This window comes from Dasypus novemcinctus, chromosome 26 (assembly GCF_030445035.2).
Source record: "Dasypus novemcinctus isolate mDasNov1 chromosome 26, mDasNov1.1.hap2, whole genome shotgun sequence".
Classification (NCBI taxonomy): Eukaryota; Metazoa; Chordata; class Mammalia; order Cingulata; family Dasypodidae; genus Dasypus; species Dasypus novemcinctus.
In genome coordinates, this window is record NC_080698.1 from 22,263,908 (window position 1) to 22,287,065 (window position 23,158).

The 23,158-nt window shown below is 38.5% G+C and overlaps 1 protein-coding gene across 8 annotated transcripts in view; it reads right to left on the bottom strand.

Annotated features, from left to right (window-relative positions):
* The window catches only part of FHIT (fragile histidine triad diadenosine triphosphatase), a 1,565,692-nt gene that overhangs the window by 1,518,492 nt on the left and 24,042 nt on the right, over positions 1–23,158 (bottom strand). For 6 of the 8 annotated variants that reach the window (XM_058288169.2, XM_071212131.1, XM_012521179.3 and 3 more), the window contains exon 2: positions 9,319–9,367. The exons of the other annotated variants lie outside the window; for them this stretch is intronic. The gene's annotated coding sequence lies outside the window, so the exon portion shown is untranslated. The remainder of the gene's footprint in view (positions 1–9,318; positions 9,368–23,158) is intronic. 8 annotated transcript variants of the gene reach the window in all.

Here is a 23,158-nt window from a genome sequence, read left to right on the forward strand (position 1 = left end):
CAGGGCCTCCTGACCTGTGTGATGAGCTGGCCCATGCACAGTGCTGATGCACCGAAGGAGTGCCACATCACACAGGGGTATCCCCCCTGTAGGGGAGCCCCATACGCAAGGAGTGCACCCCGTAAGGAGAGCCACCCAGCACAAAAAAGTGCAGCCTGCCCAGGGGTGGCACCACACACACCGAGAGCTGACACAGCAAGATGATGCAACAAAAAGAGACACAGATTCCCCATGCCGCTGACAAGAATACAAGCGGACACAGAAGAACACACAGTGAATGGACACAGAGAGCAGACAACTGGGTGGGAAGGGGGCGGGGAGGAGAAAGGGAAGGGGAGAGAAATAAATAATAAATAAATCTTTAAAAAAAAAGAAAGAAAGAAAAAAGTCCTAGAAGCAGCTCCAAGTACCTTGCTGTCCCCTCTCCCACTCCCTCCACAGGGCAGGATGAAGCCAGCCTGCACTCCCATTGTGGGTCCTTGGCCCTGGTCCAGAAGGAGCAGAGTAGCACCAGTGTATCCTGGGGTACATATATGTCACTACCAATCCATCCAGTGGCACTCTGAGAAACTGAGATGGGACTGTCTTCGCTCTCCCTCCCAGACTTTCTCCTGAAGGCAGAGAAGCCAATTGCAGATAGCATGACAGTTAAGATGAAGCAATTAAGGTGAAACAGCCTGGAGCAAAGGATTACCAGCATAAAGTCACTCTTGAGAGCACCCAGAAGGGGGAGGAAGTATATTTCAAAAGTAGTTGAAGGGGCATAAAATCAAGACCTGCAAACTGTAAAGGGGTAATTCCTAAGGCCTCTAGCAAGCACGAGACCTGGAAAAGAAGCAGGGCGCTGGGTTCTAGCTACTCACAGGTTCAGATAAGACAGAAAGGACCCTCCCCCTTCACAATTGCCTTGGGCTGATCTTCTTGTTCCGAGGACTAAAGCTCTAAAGGAAACCACCAGCCAAAGCAGAGCCAAATTGGAAAGAAAGTAAAAGGTACTTTTTGTCTTGGTTTGTTTTTTGTTTTGATTAGCTCCTAGCATTCAAGCAAATCTCTGACACATCACTGGTTTAATACAAACTCAAGGGACATCTCAGGAACTAAATCCCAGGGATAATACTTTAAAATATTAAAATGCACAGTGTGCCACAAAATATTACAAGAAAAACAAAAGAACAAAAAAAAAAAAATTGGCCTATTCAAAGGAACAAGAAAAAAATCCAGAAACCATCAAAGGCAACCAGACTTTGTACTTACCCGACAAAGATTTTAAAATAATGATTCTTGATATGCTCAAGGAAATAAAGGAAAGCACAGAGAAATAATTAAAGGATATAAGGAAAACAATGAGTGAACAATATGGGAATCTCTCCAGAGAAATATTAGAGTTGAAGAATGCAATAATTGAAATGAAAAATGAAACTAGACTGTTTCAGCAAAGGATTGGAGGTTGCAGAGGATTAGAGTTGTTGAAGACAAGACAACTGAAATGATACAGGCTAAGAAGAGAAGCAGAATGATAAAATAATAAAAAAGAATGAACAGAGCCTAAGAGACGTGTAGGACACCATCAAGTATACCAATTATATGCATTATGAGAGTCCCAGAAGGAAAAGAAAGAGAGAATGGATCAAAATTTCATATCCAGTGAAACATTTCAAAAATGAGGGCAAGATTAAGACATTCCAGATAAACAAAAGTTGAGGGAGTTCATTACCATTAGATCTGCCCTACAAGCAATGCTAAAGGGGGTTTTTCAGACTAAAAGGAAAAGATACTATTATAGATAATGGGATCAAAGCAGCATGAATTTACAAAGATCTCCAGTAAAGGTAAGCATACAGGCAATTATAAATGCCAGTATTATTGCATTGTATTATTTTTTGTGTAACTCCACTTCTGAACTCTTACAGGTACTAAAATGTAAATGCATAAGAAGTATGATAAATAAATGGTTTTAGACATACAATGTACAAAAATATAGTTTGTAACAAGTACAAAAACCAGGAGGGGAACAGTGGGGTGGGGTAACAGTGTATGTGTGCACACTATTGAAGATAAGTTATCAAGTAAAATATGATTCTTAGAGATTTCGGATGTTAAATTTTAACTCCATTATAACAATAAGAAAATACACGGAAAAAAATATTCAGAAAGAGTGAGAAGGGACTCAAAATGGTATAATACAAAAATAAATAAATAAATATGGAAGTAGGCATTTAAAGAAGAATTGAGAGTCAAAAAAGATATGATTTACAAACACAACATAGGAAAATGGCAAATTAAAGTCCTATATTACCAGTATTATTTTTAATGTAAAAGGATTAAACTCACCTATCAAAAGGCAGAGATTGGCAGAATAGATTTAAAAGCCACATCTCAACTATAGCTATTTGCAAGATACACCTTAAATTCAAAGACATAAGTAGGTTAGAAGTGAAAGAATAGAAATAAATATATGATGCAAGTTATAATCAAAGAAGAGTTGGAGTAACTATACTAATATCTGATAAAATAGACTTTAGATCAAAAACTGTAATGAGGGATAAAGAGGGTCATTATATACTAACAGAGAGATCAATTCAACAAGAATACATAACAATTATAAACATATACACAACTAAGAGTGGAAGAAATAGAAGTCCTTACTCTAAGATATTTCAATACACCACTTTCAATAATGGCTAGAAGATCTAGATGGAAGACTAATAAGAAAATAGAAGATTTGAGCAATACACTAAACCAGCTAGACATATATAGAAGACTTCATCCAACAAAAACAGAATACACATTCTTCTCAAGTGCACATGAATCATTCTCCAGGATAGACAGTATGTTAGGTCACAAAACAAATCTCATTAAATAAAAAATATTGAAATCATACAATGTATCTTCTCTGAATACAATGGAATGAAGCTAAAAATCAACAACAGAAGAAGAAATGGAACATTTACAAATATATGAAAATTAAACAATGTACTCTTAGACAACCAGTGAGGTCAAAGAAGAAATCACAAGGGAAATTAAAAAACATCTTGGGGCAAATAAAAATGAAAACACAACATATCAAAACTTATGTGATGCAGCAAAGGCAGGGCCAAAAGGGAAATTTACAGCTCTAAATGAATACATTAAAAAAGAAGAAAGATCTCAAATCAGAGACATACCTCAAAACTAAAGAGTCTAGAAAAAGAAGAGCAAATTAAACCCAAAGCAAGCAGAAGGAAGGAAATAGATTGTGGAGATAAAAGAAATAGAGAATTAAAACAGAATAAATAAAACCAAAAGTGAGTTCCTTGAAAAAGTCACTAAAATTAGCAAACCTTTAGCTAGACTGACAAAGAAAAAAGAAAAAGGATACAAATAATAAAAATCAGAAATGAATAAGAGACTACTATGAACAACTGTGCACCAGAAAAATTGATTAAGCTAGATGAAACGCACCAATTCCTGGAAACATACAAATTGGCTACATGGACTCAAGAACACATAGAAGAGCTCAATAAACAAATAACTAGTAAAGAGATTGAATCAACAATTAAACACCATCCAAAAAGAAAAGCCCAGGACCAGATAGCTTCACAGGGGAATTTTACCAAAGACATACAGACCAATAGAGTTGCACTGAGAGTTCAGAAATAAACCCTCACATTGATGGTCAATTGATTTTTGACAAGGGCACCAAGTCCACTCAATTGAGAAAGAATAGTGTCTTCAATAAATGGTGCTGGGAGAACTGTATGTCCACATGCAAAAGAATGAAATTGGACCCCTACTTCATACCATATACAAAAAAATCTATCAAAATGGATCAAAGAACTAAATACAAGAATCAAAATTATAAAACTCCTGGAAGAAAACATAGGAAAGCATCTTCAGGATCCTGTGTTAGGCAACGGTTTCTTAAAATTTATACACAAAGCAAAAGCAACAAAAGAAATAATAGATAAATGGGACCTCATCAAAATTTAAAATTTGTGTCCATCAAAGCACTTTATCATGAAAATAAAATGACAATCTACTCAATGGGAAAAAAATATTTTGAAACCACATATCCAATAAGGATTTACTATCCAGATGATATAAAAAAGGTCTACAACTCAGCAATAAAAGGTAAAAGGACCCAATTAAAAATGGGCAAAAGATTTGAAGAAACGTTTTTTCAAAGAAGTATAAAAAGGGCCAAAAAGCCCATGAAAACATGCTCAACCTCAGTAGCTATTAGGGAAGGCAAATCTAAGCACAATGAAATACCATTTCACACCCACTTGAATGGCTACCGTGAAAAAAAAAAATGGAAAACTACAAGTGTTGGAAAGGATGTGGAGAAAAAGGAATACTCATTCATTGTTGGTGGGAACGTAAACTATGGAAGACAGTTTGGCATTTCCTCAGCAAGTTAAGTATACAATTATCATATGACCCAGCAATCCCACTTCTAGAAATATACCCAGGAGAATTGAAAGCAGGGACGCAAACAGATGTTTGCACACCTATGTTCATAGTGGCATTAGTCACTATTGCCAAAAGACAGAAGCAACCCTAGTGTCCCTTAACCAAAGAATGGAGAAATAAAGTGTGTATATATAAGCAATGGAATATTATTCAGCAGTAAAAACGAATAAAGTTCTAATACATGAGACCATATGGATGAACATTGAAGACATAATGTTAATTGAAATAAGCCAGACACAAAAGGATAAATACTGTATGATCTCACTGATATGAAATAATTAGAATAACCAAATTCAAAGAGTCAGAAACTAGAATATAGGTTATCAGAGGCCGGGTGCAGATAGGGAAAACAGAGTTAATTTTAAAGTGTACAGAGTTTCTACTTGGGTTGACTATAAAATTTTGTTAATGGATAGTGGTGATGGTAGAACAGCATAATTAACATTTAATTTAAAAAAATAAAAAAAATTGAATTAAATATGCAAATGTGGTTAAAAGGAGAAATTTTAGGTTTTATGTATGTTACTAGAATAAAAATTCAAAAAAAAGGCATAGGACTGTACAACAGTTACCCCTATTGTAAATGATAGTTAACAGTCCAATTATAAAATGTTCTTTCACGAGTTGTAACAAATGTACCACACTGTGTTAATACTAGGGCAGTATATGAGACCTTCGTATTTTCTACATATTTTTGTAAAACTTGAACTTCTCTAATTAAAAAGAAAGTAATTCATAACTTGTAGATGTACAGTTTTGTAGTTCTTTCTATACTGGGTTAATATAAAGTTTTGTCAACTTACCAAAAGCTTGCTTTTTTTTTTGTAAACTGATATAATTACTCCGACTGTACCACCTAACTGTCCAGTGGTTCTGTAAGTGTTCCATAAATACTTACTATGTCCCTGGCACACTGTAAGTCCTCAGAAGACATTTGTTGAATTGAATTGTGGATGGCAGAAAAATATAAAGAAAAAAGTTCCTGGGAAGCAGACTTGGCCCAATGGACAGGGCATCCAGCTACCACATGGGAGGTCCGCAGTTCAAACCCCAGGCCTCCTTGTCCCGTGTGGAGCTGGCCCATGAACAGTGCTGATGCACGCAAGGAGTGCCATGCCATGCAGGGGTGTCCCCCGCGTAGGGGAGCCCCATGCACAAGGAATGCACCCCATAAGAAGAGCCACCCAGCGCGAAAGAAAGTGCAGCCTGCCTAGGAATGGCGCGGCATACACGGAGAGCTGACACAACAAGATGACGCAACAAAAAGAAACACAGCTTCCTGTGCTGCTGATAAGGATAGAAGCAGTCACAGAAGAACACACAGCGCATGGACACAGAGAACAGACAACTGGGAAGTGGGGAGAAGGGGAGAGAAATAAATTGTTTTTTAAAAATCTTAAAAAAAAAAAGTTCCTTTGTACAATCAAGGTCCTAGCAGGAAATAGATGGTACCTTCACCAGAGGCATCAGAGTGAATTTAATGAAGGATGTGGGCAATAAGATAAACCAATTGCTGGTCTAAGATAAACCAATAAGGATAAAGCAGTACCCTGGGGCTAAAAAGCACTGTAACTGTTACCACTCCAGGACCTAAAGGAGCAAAGAAAAGCTGCAGTTACATGATAGTGGAAAGGGCTATAGCTTGCAGCTGCATTTGTAGCTGCAGAAGAGCGATCCCCAACCAGAACTATGTCTGGCCTACCTTCCTTGGTAGAATAAGGCCACTGCTGACACATAATACTGCAGGGAAGAAGACAAGGGAACAATATCCCAACTCTCATTCTCAAATCTTTGCCCCCTACCTTCCATTGTCTAATCCAAATGGACATGAGAGAGCAAGGTAGTCTGGGAAATGCTGACAACAGAAGTTAGCCTCCCAGGATACAGAGCTGTTTTGTAAATGGAGATTATCTAGAACAAGCATTAAGCAGGTTTGTTTGCTTGTTTTTAATTTACCTCCCTTATTTTTCAATCTGTTTAATAAATATGTGTCACAATAATAATAAAAATACCCTGATGATACATAGCACTTTACAATTTACAAAACACTTTTACATGCATTATCTCTATGTTATCCTCAAAAGGGCCTATGCAAATAATGGAGCAAAAGTTATCTTGATTTTACAGGTGAGGAATCTGAGACCTTGGGAGAAGTTGAATATCTTGCCAAGAGTCATGAAGCTAGCAAGTGGCAGAGCCCAAACTAGAAGACATGTTTCCTAACACTTCAGCTAAGGCACTTTCCATCATGCTATTTATTCACAGTAGGAATGTAAAATTGAAGTCCCTGTGAAAAAAAACATTAACCAGCTTTGTTCTAGGCACTGTACAGAACACAGACAATGTCAACAAAAAAGACACAAGAGGGAATACAGAAAACTTGCCCATTCCATTCTTAGGAAATCACAAGCAATGCCAGAGACTGAAGTAATTGAGTTTTCAATCACATTTTACACATCATTGAAAAGAAGGCATTTGGCAGGGCAAGAAAAGTGTTCAAGAGAGAAAAAGAAAAAATTCAGGAAAAGGAGGAAATTGTTTAAAGAGTATACCTGTGTTGATTTGGGATGGTGGGGCAAGTAGAAGGAAATCACAGTCCCCTCACAATCCCCATACCACAGACAAACCTTGGCCACAGAAACTGGGAGGGATGACCTCTTTACTTCTCTTCCTAATTCTAACCCATACCTTCTTTGATAGTTTAGAGAAGTGGCCAATAGTGACTTCTTTTCACCAAAAATAGGAATACTAGGGAATCCAGCAAATAACCCATTTTTAAGAGACTATTTAAGAGCTTTGTATTTTTATAATCTACTACAAAGCATTCAGCTACTTATAGATAATGAAATAAAGTAATAAATAGTATTTTAATTGTAAACCTCTAAACATACCACATTTATTCCAAACCTAGCTCCTTAAAGTGCAAGCCACAGAATCAGTTAGGGTTATGTGGTTGTAAGCAATAGAAACAAATTAGCTAATTTAAGTAGGAAATTTATGGGAGCTCAGAAAATCTATGGTAGTGTAGAAAATAAGGCTTGGAAACTATCAGTTGCCCAGACTGATCTGCAAGCGAGGAGAGGAGAACTGCTACAGTGAATTCATAGCAGGTACTGTCAGATGAGGATGCCCAACTAAGAGAAAGAGCCCCTTAGTTAAAGATTCAAATTCCAAAGAAAGAGCACCCACTTGACAAAGTTCATTTCCCTAAATCCACCTTTTGGGAGGGGAAGGTGAAGGCCCTTGGCTACAGTTCCTCTGCTCTACTTCAAAAGGAAATAGAGTTGGTATTACGATGTGTAAAGAGGTACAGGACAGCAACAACAACAACAGAAAAGCGAGGGGAGGGGGAAGACATTATACTTACCAGGGGGCTTTCTAAGACTATATTAGTTGGTAGTTGACCACACATAATCAAAGTGTTTTTCCAGCTGTTTCCAAAACTTCAACTTGACAACTTTTCACTTCTAGAGACCTAACTTTACCTATTCCCTAAAAGATCCCTTTTCATTTGATTCCTAAGGACAAGGCAGAATTTACCTTTCTTTGGTAACAGCATTCTCATCTTGGATACATTGCCCTGAAGCTTCTAAAAGCAATCTACTTCTCAAAATATCTAATTAATAAACACACAAGGATGCTAAAATTGAAGATGATAATGATAATAGACATTAACAAGACCAGCAGCAGCTAACATCCACTGAGGACCTATGAGCCAGGCACTGCTCCCAGCCCTTGACACAGAATTCATTTAAATCCCATACCACCCCCAAAGTAAATATTCAAAACGGGTGTTTTTATAGCCCATATTTTCATTATTCAAAAGGGATTTTTCTCTAATATCCCTGTAAATTTCTTCTTCACTCTCAAAATAAACATTGAAAATTCAGCCCCAGAAGTAGACATCATAAAGTTAGGAATATCTTAAAATATAATGTAAATCAAAATGGCTTTTCAACTTTAACTTAAGTGGTCACAGTCGTGATTGCTGTAATAAAAATGACAGGGAAAAAAAACCTAAAATTGTCAAAACATAATTGATGATTGAAAATAAATATGAAATTATGGCATATTTCACCCTGGCCACCAAAGACTCTTGATGAAACGGCAGCCCTATAATTCCCCAGAATGAATTCTTTAAATTAAAATACTTCATGCAGAACAGAAATTAAACAATGAATCAAAGAACAATGCTGTACAGCAGAATGCTTATAAATATACCTAGCAAAGAGGAAACAATTATATTTGTCCATGTAAAAACCAAAACAATTGTAATGTTTCACAGGACTGAGAAGGTACTTTTCCGTTTGCTTCAAGCTTGGAAGTTCATTTCCTGTAACTCACTTAGGGTCCACAGTGACTGGGTAGAATGAAATTAGCTACACCAAACTGGCTGGCTTTCTCCTTTCTACAAAACTAGCTGCCCCACTCAACTGCACAACTGACTTTCACAATAAACTCCATCCAATCCAATTGAAATGCCACTCTGCATTTTATTTAAAATGCTTTATTTAGCCAGCTGGCTTTATTTAACTATTGACCAGAAGTGGTATGAGTACATTCTTTTTCCATCTAGCATTAATCTTTGTAAACTTAACTCCAATGGAATGTCTTAACTGCTAAGAAGAAAGCAAAACTCAGCAAGCACACAATTGCATTTGGCTACTCTCAGCACATCATTTTATTTCCTCCTGCTCTCTGCTAACTATTGCTCAGCACTTCTGCCTCTGAGGGAGGACAAGCAGGTGGTTAAGGAAGTTGTCCTGTCAGCTATATCTTTAATCCAAGTGTTTAAATCTCTGAATAAAAGAAAAATCAATGTTGTAAAGGCAATGTTTGTCAAGGCCATGTAATAAATACACTTACCTGTACAGACTGTTCTCAATGAATTTCCCTTCTTTGCTGAGCTTCAAAGCTACAAAGAGATTTAAAAAAAAAAAAAAAGGCACTGAGTTGTCTGCAAGTAAAACACCAACCATGTCTATAAGTGGAATTTCCATATACTATGTAGTATGTAGTGCTAGCCAAATTAACCATTGGTAAGGCTTGTGCTTCTTCCTACCTCTGTCTGAAGAGGCCAATAAAAGATACCGTCATAAAATGAAAAAGGTAAAGCGTGCACATATCTACCCAGAATTGAATCAAGAAAAACCAGCCAAATCTAGTCAAATCTTTTGGGGTGTAAACTCCTCGGCAGAATGGTAATGGCTTATAAAGTGCAGAGATGAAAATGGAATTAAACATTAGTGCAGTACATTCAGTCTGACCAAGCATTTTATTTTCTTATTCCTTTTACTGGCATCTTTCTTGCACAAGCTATTACCACTTCCCTGAAAAAGCTTTATTTAGGGAAGCCTATTCCATTTAGATGAGGTGCATGGTCCTCCCAGGTCAGACCTCAGCACATACCTCCAGGAGTACATGTGTGCCTGCTGCTAGGGACAACACCCCTTCCTCGATAAACTGCCCAGCCTTCTCTCAGCAGAGGGAAACTCGCAAAACAGAGAAAGTACAACCTGACATTTGAAATCAAATCTTAATTTTTAAAATTCAGCACAATACAACTAAAACATACACTGACCAAACACAGGTCACCATGACAGGAGGTATGAAAAATTAGAGTTGTAATGGCATGGTAGGAACTTCACTTTAAAGGGGTCAATGCTATAGCAGTCCAACATTAATTACATGGTGACTCTGTAGCCAAAAACAACTGGAATATGTGTTTTACTATATTCTTGGCTTGGTCCTCACATCTCTTCAAGGTGGAATAGTTGAGAATAGCTAACTACTTCATGGTTGTCCAGTGATTCTTTTTGTTGTTGTTGTTCTCTTCAACATAAATGATCACCTTAGCTCTTACTAGACTACTTCCCTCCACATCCCCTAGCCCACCAAAAAAGCCCATTATCACTGATTTGTGACCATCAAACTAGGCCAGACTTACAAGCTGTAATGAAAATCTTGGAATATTAATGCAGGAGATAAGGCCCTTCAGTGGGAAAGCATCAGAAATTTCTCCTTCCCTCTGTGTTATGTGGATTGCAATAGGGTTGGGGAAGGCATAATGTGGGGACTACTAGGAAAAATATTATGATATCATGTTTCATAAAATCCGAGAGATTTATGGTTCTGGCAACATGGAGATTGAGCTAAATCCCTTTCCACATCAAACAAGAGAAATGCTAAATAAAACCTACTGATAACTAAAATATATACATAGCCTGAAAAGAAAGGGAAATACCCTGTATGAAAATATAATGGATGCAAACTTTCCAGAATGAAAGACGAGTCCTCTTGAAGAAGCACACCAAAACCTTAACAAGATAAATATAAGTAAATCCACGATTAGAAACATCAGAGTGAAAATAGAGTATAGGCGGGAGAAAGAAAGTCTCAAAATCAACCAGAGAGAAAAACCCAGACTTCCCGCAAAAGAACTAGTCATCAGCAAAAACAAAGGCAAGACAGAATGAAACAGCATGTGCAAAGTGCCAAGGGGAAAAAAGTTCAACTAAAATTCTATACCCAACCTAAGCCTATCATTCAAGAGTGACAGAGAAATCTGAACACTTTTCCAGTAAAAAAAAATATTTACTATTCACAATAGTTTAGACCCACTGAAAGAAATACTAAAGAATATACTTGAATAAGAAGGAATTGATTCCAGAAGAAGGAATAGGAAATAAGAAGGAATAGTGAAATAAGAAAGGAGGCAGCATGATGATAAATCTTATAATTTTAGTCATAAATAGTGGGATATTTAGTGATAATTACTAAGCCCTGATTGTAAAACCAACAATGACCAATTTTTAGAGTTAGTAAATAAGGTGAAATTAGAATGGTTGGCCACAATCATATGGAATAAGCTACTGACTAACTTGTTAAAGATAACCAGCAAATGGTCTCTTTAGTTTTATATATAAAATGCTTATAGAGATGTGTACAAGAATATTTAGCGCTACATTGCTTGAAGAGAAAAAAAAACTGAAAACAAGACAAACATCTATCAATAGTACAAGAAATAAACACATTTTCATAAATTCTTATAATGGAATATTATACTGCATTGAAAAATCAATGGAATAGCTATACACATCAACATGGATACCTTTCAAAAGGATGATGTATAATAAAAGAAGCAAGTCACAAACTATACACAATGTTATTATTTATATAAAGTTCAAAAGGTAAAAAGAAAGTCAATCTTTTTAAAATTTTTTTTAGAAAACATAGATCACACAAAATGTTACATTAAAAAATATGAGATTCCCATATACCCCACTCCCCACCCCCTCCCACTCCTCCCACCAACAACCTCTTTGATCAGTGTGGCACATACATCGCATTTGATGAATATATTTTGGAGCACTGCTACACCACATGAGTTACAGTTTACATTGTAATTTACACTCTCCCCTAGTCCAGTCAGTGGGTTAAGGCAGGATATATAATGTCCAGCATCTGTCCCTACAATATCATTCAGGACAACTCCAAGTCCCAAAACTGCCCTCATGTCACACCTCTTCTTCCCTCTCCCTGCCCTCAGCAACACCCATGGCCACTGTCTCCACATCAGTGATACAGTTTCTTCCATGCTAGGGTCACAACAATTCTCTGGTAGAATACCAGTAAGTCCACTCTAATCCATATTTTATTCCTCCATCCTGAGATCCCTGGGATGGAGATATCCACTTCACCTCTAAATCGAGAAGGGGCTTAGATCCCACATGGCTGATGGATGGGATTCTCCTGCTTGCACTTGTAGACTCTCTCGGTTCCCTGGTATGGTGGTTGACCATCCTCACCTCCCTGTTAGCTGACCTGCGTAAGTCCAACAAATCAGAAAGAAGGTGTTGCAACTCTGCTGAGGCTCAGAGCCCAGCAGCACGAGGACAGTCAGGGAGTTAAGTTTCCTGAGCATACACCAACCCCAGTGCCAACCACAGGTTCAGTAAAAGTGACAGAAGAAGCATGTGTAGAGAGGTCACATCTGAGTCCAACTCCGTCACACTCAGGAGCACAAATACCAAAGTAGGGCCCACTGGCCAGGCACTGAACTCCAGAGCCATCTGCCATGACTATGGTGTTCATTGGGTATTGTCATAGTGGGTAGTGTTACACACAACAACTGAGGAAGTGCTGAGTTCCCAAACTGGGGAGCTCTGTCGCATTCCCCAATGGAACAGCAACAATCCTCCAAGTACAAGGGCAAAGACCAGTGAAGAAGAATGGTCCAATGATAGGCCCTTGAAACTCTATCTTGTTTAAGAATATAAAATAAAGGTATAAAAAAACTATAAAGGAAAGGAAGGGGATGATTTATACAGAATTCAGACTAGTATTTATCTTGGGGGTGGGGAGGAATTGCAATAGGGGAGAAGCATATGGAGGGATTCTGGAATATGATAAAGCTCTATTTCCTGATCTAGGAGGAAGTATTTATCTGGGTGTTAACTTTGTGATTTTATTTAAACTGATATGTACACTTTCAAAAATAATTTTGTATGTATGCTCTATTTCATCATTTTAAAATACATAAGAGTAAATACCAAATGAATATAATAGAATGTGTAATTTCCAAACCAGGCAAGGGAACTAAATGGAATAAAGCAAACTCAATCAATTCTACAGAAAAATAAAATGGAAGGGAGAAGGAAGCAAAAGAATTCAGTGAATACAGAACATAAAATAAAATATTTGAAATAAGTCCAAACATGTCAGTCATCATGGTAAATATATTAAACACATCTGTTGAAGGAAATTTTTTTCAGATGGATTTTTTTAATATCTTGCTATACAATGTTTATAAGAAACACATTGAAAATACACTGGCACAGAGATTTGAAATTTAAGGTATAAAAAACTCCACACCACGCAAATAATAACCAAAAGAAAGCTGGTAGAAAGAAGTTAATATTAGGCAAAATAGACTTCAATAGTAGGAGAGTAGGTATTTGTATTAGCTATCTATTGCTACATAACAAATTACCAAAAACCTCATGGCTTAAGTCAATAATAATTTATTCTCTCTCATGGTCTCTGTGGATCAATAATTCAGGCAGGGTACAGCAGGACTGCTTTTCTGTATGCCATGATGCCTGAGGCCTCAGCTGGAAGTGAAGGTAGGGCTGGAATCATCTGAAGTTTCATTCCCTCACATGTCTGCCAGCAGTTACATTAGCTGAGACCTTAGCTGAGGCTATCAGCTGGAACAGCTACATGTGACCTCCCCAAATGGCTGAAGTTTCCTCACAACATGATGGCTGAGTTCCAACGTCTGAATGTCCAAAGAGAGCGAGGAAGAAGCTGTATTTTTTATGACCTAGCCTCGGAAGTCACATCGCACCATTTACACTGTGTCATAGCAGGTCCCAAACCCCCACCCAGATTCAGCGGGAAGAGAATAAAGACCCCACCTCTCAGTGGGAGGAGTGTCAGTTACACCATGAGAAGCACATGTGGGACTGGATAATTCTATTCTTGCAATCATCTCTGAAAATGCAATCTGCCACAGCATTCCATACAAGCACAAAGGGAATATATATGAAAAAACTGACCATGTATTTGGCTACAAAGCCAATCTCAACAAATATCAACAAACAGATATCAAACAAACAAAGTTCTCTGATCACAATGCAATAAATTTGGAAATCAATTATGAAATGAGATTTTTTAAATTTATTTGAAAATTAAAACCATTATTAATGACAGTTTCCATTTCAGACTTGGGGTTGGACAAGGACATCAATTGAACTTACTGCATTTGGAATCACATCTGGAGTCAAACATTACCAGTCTAGCTGTGGATATATTGAACTTCAGGTGCTACAAAGACATTTAAAAGAAGAAGTCCAAGTAGGCAGTTAATATATATAGATCTAGAGCTCAGAGAAGAGACTGGAAGTAGGTGCTAACTACAGTTGTGGGTGTGGATGTGACTATCCAAGGAAAAGGTATAAATTAGGAAGAGAAGAAGGCCCATCAGTGATCTTTGAGGAAGTTCAGTATTTAACAAGAATTTTGAGAAAGATAAATTCTGAATAAGGGAAAGAAGATCCGCTAGAGAGGTAGGACAAAAATCTCAAGTGTCCCAGAAAGGTCAAGTAAGAAGAGTACTGAAAAATGCCCATGACAAAAGTCAACAGGGAACTCAAGAAATGCTGTTTTGTGGACTGACAGAGACAGAATTTAGTTTGGGGGGTTAAGAAATACATGGAAACTATTAAAACGGAGAAAGTGAGTAAGGACAACTCTCAGGTAAGTTTGGCTGTAAATGGGGAGGAAATAAAGCAGCACTTGAACTATGCAAATAGGGCTTGTTTGCATAGTTTTAGACAGAAAAAACCTGAGGATGTGTAAAGGTGATGAGAAGATCCATTTCGGATTAAGAGGCTAAATGTAGAAGTGTGATAAAAAGTAACCAGTACCGAGGGTTCCTCAGGGCAGAAAGGACAGGTGGGGAGACTGGTCTTAAAGCTTTGGTCTCACTTGCCTTAATCATATAAAGCTTTGTGACAGGCATCCATACTACTGTCTTAAACTCTTACCTTTTCCTGTGTTTGGTTTTATCACCTTAATTAAGTGTATAAGCCCTTTAAAGCCGATGGCCTTTACTATTCAAACCTAGCCCACCTACCTACACATCCCCAGCTCCAGATTCTATCCTGAACCCAGTAGTCATTCAAAAAATACTTGTTGAATAAATGAGTAAAAACAGATTCCACAGTCTTTGTGAAAATGTGTGTGTCTGTGTGCATGTAATTATCCAAAGTCAGAGTAGGTCAAGACTAGAAAACTCCTGTTCCCATGCTCAAAGTGCATTCATCTCTGGATAAAAGACAGCAATAACCATTCAAACTAGCCCTCTTTTCCCATGTTTTCTTTGACTCAAAAATTCAAGGACCTACATTTCTACAGGCCATGAAAACATTTTCATCTACAGCTGGATGTATTATACCACTTCCCATCCTCTGCATCACTAACTGATCCACATTTTCTTCTAGAGCAGACAAACTTTGCATCCTTCATATGACCTATAGATCATAAACTAGATTTAAATAAATCCAAATAGGGTCGGTCTTCCCCTGCTCCTATAAGACATAAACATGGAAGCAGAACTGTACAAGCCAAGAACATATTAATTTATCTTGGTGGTTTTTCGGAGTTCAGCCTCCCAGAAAATCTTTATTGCCTCTAAGCCCTTCAATTCATTATGAAGCTCCTGGCCCCCTTAAAAATACAACTCTGAATTTAAATAAAAATCTCTCCCAAATATAGAAACATGATTTGATTGCAATTTATCTTCTTCCAGTTGAAATCTCTCACTCGAAACTATGACTGCATCTTTTTTTTTCTTTATTCATTTTTTTAATATTACATTAAAAAAATATGAGGTCCCCATATATCCCCCACCCCCCTCACCCCACTACTCCCCCCATAGCAACATTCTCCTCCATCATCATGAGGTATTCATTGCATTTGGTGAATACACCTCCTAGCATCGCTGCACCTCATGCTCAATGGTCCACAACATAGCCCACACTCTCCCACGTTCCATCCAGTGGGCCATGGGAGGACCTACAATGTCTGGTAATTGTCCCTACAGCACCACCCAGGACAACTCCAAGTCCCAAAAACACCTCCACATCTCATCTCTTCCTCCCATTCCCCACACCCAGCAGCCACCATGGCACCTTATTTCCAGCAGCATTGCCTGGAACTGAGGGATTTGCCTCCATTGTTGCATTTTGCAGCTCTCCCTTACCTGAGTTGACTGCCACATTAAGGGATTGGTTATTGACCTTTGAGTCTTTTACAATTATCTATATACCTAGGAAAGACATCTATTCACTCAGGTACAAGAATGAAGACACTGAATAAATTCAGCCCTCATTTTCGTTCTTAAGCCTAGTCCAGTGAGCTGTTACTACAGACAAATTATGGCAACATTCTTTCAAATGATAGCCAATTTTCAACTAAAAGAAAACTCTCAAACCTTTTTCTAAAACCTTTTTTTTTATCAGTAAAAACCAGGCAGTTGGAAAACAGAGCCCTGGTTAAATTACCTGATGATAAATTAATGTTTTAAACATAGGGAATTATTTAAGAATATGCATACTGATTTAAACCCTCAAAAGAAACAACAGCAAAGGCCCTCAAAAACCTAACACTTCTAATATATGTTCCTCGAAGTTTTATTTCAATTTATTTACATATGTATTTCTTTTAGAGTATTTTCAGAATTTGTGAAAACTCTGATATAGTTAGGGCTCAATAAAGTGTCATCAGACTAATTCTTAATTTCTTATTCACCTTGAAAACTGACCATTGTTGTCAAAATAAATATGAAAATCTTTCCACTAAACCGTAAATTACACAGAGATACCGACCAGGTTTATCTTGTTCCATACTGAACAAGGTCAGTGACACCCACCTCTAGGGCAGTGTCAGTACATAGTACACACTCAAAAAAAAATTGGAGATTCTTATAAAAGAATCTTAAAAGTTTACTAGTAGAACTGCAAACAGAATTCTTAAGGTGAGGTTAGCTTTTTTTTTTCCATTTTCTTAATTTGCACCCTAGGCTTTCAAAAGATGTAAAGATCTCGCTAATGAATAAATACTTTTGTTGCTTGATACAAAAGCACATGCATACACATTCATACACACACAACACACCCTTGCCACACCTGTTCAATGGTGCCATATTTGACAGAAATCAAAAAAGTTAATTTGGTGGCGGACTTGACCCAGAGGTTAGGGCGTCCATCTACCACATGGGAGGTCCGCGGTTCAAACCTCAGGCCTCCTTGACACGTGTTGAGCTGGCCCATGCGCAGTGCTGATGCGCGCAAGGAGTGCCCTGCCACGCAGGGGTGTTCCCTATGTAGGGGAACCCCATGCATGAGTGTGCCCCGTAAGGAGAGCCGCCCAGCACGAAAGAAAGTGCAGCCTGCCCAAGAATGGTGCCACACACACGGAGAGCTGACAGAGCAAGATGACACAACAGAAGGAAACACAGATTCCCATGCCGCTGACAGCAACAGAAGCAGACAAAGAAGAAGACGCAGCAAATAGACACAGAGAACAGACAACCGGGGTGGGGAGGAAGGGGAGAGAAATAAATAAATAAATAAATAATTTTTTTTTTTAAAGTTAATTTGCCAAGTAGCACAAGCACTACAAAATCATTAGGCAACATGTAAGGAGCAGAATACCAATCAGCTAATAATCAGCATCTGAATGTTCACAGAATTACAGACAAATCAAATTCCATGAAAGCCCAGGGAACATGACCCTGGCTGGGTTGCTGCTCTGGCTATGGGCAGTCAAGAGCTTCGTCCACCCAGATAGGACTGGAAAGTACCATAGCTACTCTAATCCCAAGGGAGACACTGACAATGTGATATTTGCACAGGGATGCCCTAACATGGCCCCAGCATGTTTACTCAGAATGGGATGACATTTCAAGTCAAACAGCTCTGTTCCCAGCAGCAGTACAGCCCATCCCCAAACTCTAATCACCTGAGTTTGAGGGAAAGCAGTCCATCTTGGAGAGAAACTGAGGTTCTGTCAACGCAATACTAAAAGGTTTAAAGAAGGTAAAACCAGATACTCAGCATTTAACCTCATTTGTTACCTTTCCACTATTATATTGACATCTATATAAACTAGTTTTCAGTCTAAAACAGTTCTCATTTGAGCAAAACCCTGCTCCTGGCACATCCATTCTGAGTATTTTTTCAATGCTGAAGCCAGTTACAAAGTTGTGCTACCAAAAGGCATGGAGAGTGACTGCCAGTATACTGTGTCTCACTAAACCCCTGCTGCCTAGAACTGCTGTCCACATACAAGACAGTCCAAGGACACATGGCCACTGCTGTTCCTGCTGCCTCCAGCCTCTCTAAGGTCACCTTTCCTGCATGATTGTCCCATTATAAAGGAAGAAAACACAGAGATTGGAGAACACCAACTCCCCTTTTGGTTTCTGCAATTGCAAGCTCTACCCCGTATGTCTTGGGCAAAGCACCCTTGAGAGTGGTTCAGGATGAGGGGCGAACTCCAACCAGACTGACCCAGCCTTCGGGGTAAATGCTCTGCCTTCACCACATGGCCCATATGCACCTGGTTTGAATCTGCTCCCACCCAGAGCCAAAGGGGACTGCCTGGCCCAGCTCCACCAGGCCCCCACTCCACTGCAGGTTGAGCAGCAGCCTGTGCTCCTCCTGGTTCCTGGCTCGTTGCTCCGGTAGCCCAGCTACGTCACTGCAGAGAGGGAGTCTTGTTGTGCCCTCCTCTGAACTCTCCATCTGGAAGAGTTTCTGGCCTCCTTCCCTCTCATTTTTAATCTGACAGACCCTGCTGGACAGGGAAACTCGCACAGACCAAAGTTCATCTTTCTTTCCCCACTTCTCAGCTGGCACAATCACAAGGGCAGAATGAGGTTGGCATGGACCAAGATGCCAGGAATTAAATGAGGGTCCCTGACCACTAGACCACATTAATCCTGCCTTCGAAAGTCTTAATTAGCCCTCCTCTGCCTGGCACACCCACTAGCCTGTGGAACCCAGGGAAGTTACTGGGTAAGGTGCCATGCTCACAGTAAGGGTTCAACAAAATATTGGTAGAGAATGGCGGTCACAAACGCCTGCTGCTCATAGTTTGCAACAACAGTCAGTTCTGAGGTCTGGGCACCAGCGGTAATGTTTCTGCTCTGCTTTTTAATGCAGACAATTCTAGCAGCGTTATTCTGAGTAAATGCCCAGCCACCAGCTCAATTTCAAAGCAAAATGATCTTAACAAACAGAGGCAGACCTGACAGACAGGCTACTGAGGCTGGGGACCAAAATAAAAGACGAAAAGAAAAAGAAAGGAAGGGTTGATGGCAAATGGAAGAGAGGAAAATGAACACTGCAAAAAGAAATAAGGATTATGGGATCTCACTTCTACGTCTCTAAAATGAGCTATAAACATAACAACAGACTCAGGAATGGAAGCAATGGGGGAAATCAGAAAAGGGGGGAGGGCAGGATCTGTCAGGCATGTCATGCTGGGACAGACTCAGAGCTGGCAGTTGCATAGATATACAATAACATTTGAGAGGTATCAAAAGGCAAGTCTTACTTCCATCCTGTTTTGCACCTCCTGAACTACTGTGGTACACCAAAATTTGCTATTTCTTTAAGAGGACATTGACAGATACAATGGAAACTCTGAATAAATTTTTTCCCTCTGCCTTCATTACCTCTGGCCCATATCCACAGGTCCACTGCAGACTAAATTGGATTTTGGATCATTGGTACCGAGGCACTGCAATTAATTAACAATAGAAACATAATATTTATATCCGGACCTAATGACATCTGACATTTAAACCATTCTGCCAGTCAGACAAATTCCATTCAACAAATTTTCATTTTAATGAACATGACAGGCCACAGTTTACATGATAGACCAAGAAGCAGAACAGAGTTGATCTCTTGACATATGCCTTCAAGGCCTGACCATGCTACAGGAGAAACAAGCTGGAGACCCGTCAGAGTCACAGAAGGACCAGATTTCCAGTTCCACCCAGACAGGCCAAGGACACACTGCCCCCATATCCCCCCAACAAAGATCTTAGTATGAAACTGTCCTTGTTTCTTTGTGCAAGTGCAAAGTTCAATGCCTGCTGCCCCTTATGATCCACTGAATAATTTTTCTATCTTTGTGCTGCTGACATTTTCTTTGGAGTACTAAAATCCCTTAGTCCTTCCCAATTAAAAAAATGATAAACGTTTTGCAAGGCATCCAATAATGTGCAAAGTACACAAGAGTTGGAACTAATGTAGCTTTTTCAGCTGGCATAAGACTGCCTTCTGTATTTTGCCAGATGGTGTATCTCAGTAAGTCCTCAATCCCTGACTCAAGTGAGGGGCATTGTCAATACAGTGCTGAAGCAGAAACTGTCTTTAAATGCTATCTTATTTTACATTGTACTAACACCATAGGCCTAACATTTCTTACTGAAAGTTGCACAGCTAGTTTTCATTCTTCCATGACTCATCAATTTAAGTTGACAGAAGAAGGTACAGATAAGAAGAAAAATTCCACCCCTACAAAAAACATGTGAATTTGCTGGAAACCAATGCCAGAGACCCTAACTCTCAGCCTGACTTCTTATCACCCCTCTATGGCTACTGGTCTAAAAGACACTGGATGAGAGACTGTTGATGGCTCTAAAGTCCTCTCCACTACCCCAAAAATGGAAATGTAAAGCATGAAAAGATACAGGTGAAAAAGGCAAGGCAAGTAAGGCAGTTAGAGAAACACTAAATAGATGTGGAAAACAGATACAGTCAATGAAAAACTACATAGGAGCTCTTCTTATTGGAAGGGCCATATATTGCTAGTTCACATATCTAAAACATTCTTTATCCTAGCTTTTACATCAATTCAAAAAAAGTGAAAAGAAATACTTCTTTGTAGTATGGATTTGGACCATGGGTTCAAATCTTAGCAACTGACTTTGCTTCATGGTGATTTGTCTTCAAGCTGGGTTCAGAATAGGTAAAAAATGGTAACTATGCTCCATAGAACAGAAGAACATTATGTACTAAAAGGATGATGGCATTTCCACTATTATAAACTAATTCAGAATCAATAATCAATAAGGTTCCAGTCAAACTGATATAATAACATGTACATAAAGAGTACAAATACATACATACACACACATACACACTTACTATAACAGCAATCATTACATGTTTAAGGGGGTTACATGCATTCCTTTATGTACAACACCATTGGGTAATGGGTGTAGCTCTGTGGTTGAGCACCTTCTTCCCATATACAAGGTCCTGGGTTCAATGCCCAGTACCTCCTAAAATATATATATAAATATATATATATTATTACTATAAGCTCTATTACACACTGAGGAAAGGGCAGTTAGAGATAACCCCCCCCCCCCCCGCCCTCAAAAGTGAAGTCCCTTGCTCAGACAGGTAAATGGCACAGGTAAGATGCAAATCCAGAGCCTATGCTTTATACAACACTGTGGCATATGACATCATCTGCAAGGAAGACAGCATAAAGAAATAGGCTCTTTTTGGCAATAGACAAAATATCTTTTAAATATCAGGTATAAAACATTTTCAGACCAACAGATGCTTATTTAATTTTTGAAAAATCAATTTTTATGGCTTTGCTCTGAGAAGCAGTTTCATGTTGGGTGATGCCGGGTTATATTCCTGAAAAAGTAGAGGCCTTATAGAGGGAAAAAATGTATTTTTTAAGAAATAAAGGGGGAAAGAAAAACAAAACTTTAACTGAATTGCATTGAAAATACTGGACAGAACACAAATGAATAAAATCTGTAACTTTTATCATGCCTTTGTAGGAGGCATGTACTAAAATGGTCATATCAAATTCAGAACACAAAAGACTTAACATGCTTATTGTTGTAAACAAATGCATTTGGCTAAATGAAAGTTCCATCAAAGCTTAATAACCAAATTCAAATGAACACAAAGTAAAGGGTTATATACTTTCTGTGGTTTCAGTAATAGCTAATCTAATAATGGTAAATGGACAGTTATTGTTGATTCCTTTGCCTCTGTTTCATAAATTAGATAAAGTGACCTGGCAGTTACAGTACTTTAGAGTTATATTCGACTAAGTGATTTTAAAGCTATCTCAAAATATAACCAAGTCATGACTTGAATGACTGCTGAATTGTACCTTGCTTTCCATTACCACATTAGTATTTTTGACCAATGCTAAGTAAAAAGATTCCTGTTAACTAAAACAATTGTATAAAGCATAATCTATATCTGCAGAATCAAATCATTTAGAAGGTAAAGTGTCTTTTATACGGTATTATCTGATTCTGTTTCATCAGAGCCCTGCTCACAAAATACAAACTATAAGAGCAGTCAAGTGTTATTTATTTCTTCTCGTCCTAAACTGAGGAACAATAGAATGTGTCTGCTAAATGATTTTCCATAGCACATTTCTAGTTCTTCCACTACAGTTTATTGATCTGGAATACTAAAACCATTTTCTTCCCTGGCTAAAGAACACGCAAAGCCCATTCCTAGGGTCCCATGGGATGTGCCTCCAAAGACAATGGTGATGGCATCTTATCAGGCAGCTGAGGGGTGGTAACATAAACCAAGGCATTTTCCTTAGAGAAAGAATGTGTCAGTTAAATCATTTGATAATGGGAAACACTTCCCAAGTCTTTGCACTTTGGAGATGAGGCTCAACACCTGCAGGGCCAAAGAGTTGCCCTTCACAAAGGCAGTCTGTTTTCCTGCATTTTCCCCTTGTGCCCTGATGTGGTTACTTTCAATTACCCTGATAGGCCAGGAAGAATAATATCCCTCTCTCCATATTTCACTCACATAATAAGAATCTGCAAGCTGTTCTGTATGACAGATGAGGACTATGTGCTGAAGCTACTTGTTCCGCCTGTCAGCCTCCAAGAACCAGAGCAATGAGATACAATGGTGATGACATTACTAGAGAAGAAGTGGGTCAGATACAGGGTCACTTTAAAACAGAATGTCAACTATTCTTTCTACTTCAATAATTTGATGCAGTGATACTCAAAAAATAGAAAGAGAGAAAGAAAAGAAGTATACACACACACAATTCAAATATTATTAAAATTATTTTTCCCAAAAGCCCTAAAGGACTTTGTCAGCCTCCAGCCAAT